The sequence below is a fragment of the Oncorhynchus masou genome, chromosome 31 (genome assembly GCF_036934945.1).
Source record: "Oncorhynchus masou masou isolate Uvic2021 chromosome 31, UVic_Omas_1.1, whole genome shotgun sequence".
NCBI lineage: Eukaryota > Metazoa > Chordata > Actinopteri > Salmoniformes > Salmonidae > Oncorhynchus > Oncorhynchus masou.
Genome location: NC_088242.1, coordinates 72,452,300 through 72,455,575, shown reverse-complemented (window position 1 = coordinate 72,455,575; position 3,276 = coordinate 72,452,300).

Below are 3,276 nucleotides of genomic sequence, written 5' to 3'. Positions count from 1 at the left end.
TCTTCCTATGCCACATTGACAGACGGCGCATTATGATTTAAAGCTGTTTACTTGTTTTACATCTAGATTGATATATTTCAGCCTGCAGTTAAAATACATTACTGTTTAAGATTGACAGTAAGATTCATGTTTCCCATTGTGTACTAATATAAGAAACTGTAGTCTATATCATATTTCAGTCATCAGAGTATTTTTATTTAGATATTTTGTGTGTGATTAAGTTAGCTTCAGTTTTCAGTAATGCACAATTGGCGCCTTGTTCCTTTGATCGTATTCTTGATGTATTTGTTTTAGATATTTTGTTGCTACCTTCATTGTCCCTCTCCTCAGCAATTTATCTCTTCTACAATATCCTCTCCAAAATGATAATAGTGTGAATGTTTCTGATCTTTCGTGCAGTGTTTGAATGTACAAGTAATTTATTTTGGGGTTTATGTCTTGTCACAATGTTCATTAGAACTTTGAGAACTTTTATTTTAAATTAATCATCTGGTTTATGCAGCTTTTCCTCTTGTAAATGAAATGAAATCTGCCATGCTATATGTAAACCTTCACTAATTACCCTCATCCCAACTCTAAGCCAAAAAAGTTAGAAAACCAATGTTTAACGCTTCTTTTATAAAATATTGAAAGCATGACTACGCTTGGTTTTTCTGTCACAAATAATGTAGTTGATATCAACCCACTGGCTGGCTCCATGGATTTCCATTTATATAAAGCATTAACCAAATAAAATGACTCTCCCCTACCATCAACGATCTCCTGTCTTGGTCTGTCTGCTGAAACATGTCATTCATTTTAATGAATAATTGTACTGAAATGTGACAAATACACAAATCTTTGCTAAGCCCTTGGTTTATGGAGTTCCATATGAAGTCAGGGTTGTATATTGACAATACCCTCCCTCTCGTGGGACTCTGTCACCATGTTATACACCTTTCCATTAACTTTCTGTAACTATCAAACCATTCCTGTGATACTATAGATGAACTTTATTAGAAAGAACAATTCCTGACGAAATGAGGCTATTTCAACAGATTTACAAAGGGAATTTTAGTATGGTGTCGTCCCGAAACAAAAAGCACTTTCAGATCCAACACAATAACGTGCATCAAAGAAATTTGAACAAAAAAGTTGACTGTGTTTCAGAGGACATATTTAGACTTCAGAAGGGAAAACCTCAAAATAGAATACCAAAGAAAGATCATAAGGATCACATTTTGACAGAAGGATATGTGAACATCTCTTCAGTATGTCCAACAAGCCCGTTTCAGGGGTAATTTGTTTAGTTGTATTGGTCACAGTCTGTTTCTGCTTTGGCAAAACACAGCAGTTCTTTTAGGAATAAATGCGTCTATGACTGGATGGCCCTCTGACATATATAGTAAGACTATATCTATGTTTAACTTAATTGTCAGTATAATAAGAGCAACATGTAATTCTACAGAAGAATCCTATCAAAACAACACTTTTTTTGCAGAAGGATCACGTGTGTGAGAACACATGAGAGGCTGCGACTGGAGTAGGCCACACTACGAATATTTTAAATACTTCTACTAACATCTATTAACAGAGGCATGTTCCCGCCGTGGAAGTAAACATTTTCTACAGTGCTGAACATCTTGCCAAACCTTTGAAATGACTTTTATAATTAAATATAACTTGCTTTACCACAGCTCCCTTGAGCTAGAGGTGCATATAAACAGACTGCAAAATATTTACACACATTCCATCTCAAGCCCCAGTTTTGTTAAGTAACAATGTTCACATTATTTGTTGATAACAAGTTGTCTGACGATTATGATGTCCAGTTGACAACATAAAACATTTTTCACAGGAACAGCTTCCTACTTATTGATGAGTAGGGCATTCAGTAAAACAACCACAACCTTCTGAACAGCAAAGCATTAGCCAATGTCAACCCAAGGTCTTAAACACACCTATATTTGGAAATGGTCTTAAGAGGCACATTCCAAAAAAGTCATTGTCAAAACTTCAGGGAAAGGTTGAAGATGTTGGTTGTTCCTGTGTAAACAGTAGTGTGTGAACAGCTGGGTGTGTTCCCTGTTGGACTCTATTATCTCAAACTTTTTCCACACTAGTTGAGTGCCTCTTTTCAACGTTACTACGTTACACTGCCTTTGACTGAGCACTCTAGGTAAACTAATAATAGCCAATGTCTGCCTTGGATGACTGGAGTCCTGTGGCTTGAAGAGGGTCCTCTCACAAAGCAACTGGTTGTTATCTACAACACTTGCTGTGGCCTCTGTAGATCATCTATAGGATCAATGAAACCATCTTGTTTTTGTTTTGATTGTGCTGTATTTTCAGCCATTCATGCTTTACCCAGGGATTTCTGTGTGCAGTTACCTCTCATCTCCAAATCGAATGAAATGAAAACATTCATAAGTGAACACACTATATTCAAAGACTCATTATACACCAAACTCCAAACAGAACAGAAGGAAAGAAATGCAATTATGTCATTCCTTGTAACACACAGTTTCCCTGATGAGGAAGAAGTTAAGGCAAGATAAGAAACTAGGCCTACACCTACTACTTCAATGATCAAATTCCCAATTTAAAGTGAAAGCTTACAAACCATCACAAATATGTATATTAGCATGTAGTTGAACCCATGTTCACTAATTAAAGGTACTACATGTAACAACTCAACAATGAACTGTCTCTTGTCAAATTAACTGGGGCCAGCAAATCTCTTGTTGTCAAATTGACTGGGGCCAGAAAATCTCTTGTCAAATTCACTGGTCCGTTGTTGAATTGACAACAAGAGATTTGCTGGCCCCAGTCAATTTGACAACAAGAGATTTGCTGGCCCGAGTCAATTTGACAACAAGAGATTTGCTGGCCCCAGTCAATTTGACAACAAGAGAATTGCTGGCCCCAGTCAATTTGACAACAAGAGATTTGCTGGCCCGAGTCAATTTGACAACAAGAGATTTGCTGGCCCCAGTCAATTTGACAAGAGACGGTCCGTCTTTTGCTAATCAATAAGAAGCCTGCACCATTAGAATGCAATTTTGTGTGAGCCAATAAAACATTTTGTGGAAATATTGTTAAACACTATCATTTCACTATTACTGTAGATATATTAAGGATTTTTAAAATGTAAGACAATGCAATAATATTACATATAGCTAGCTCCCCTATGAAGAAGTGCTTCCATCTTGTGGTTCAACCAGTGCCCTGCAGACTGGTGTTCCTGCCTTCAATCTGTCAAATATGATATGATATAACATGATGTCTCCAACAGTA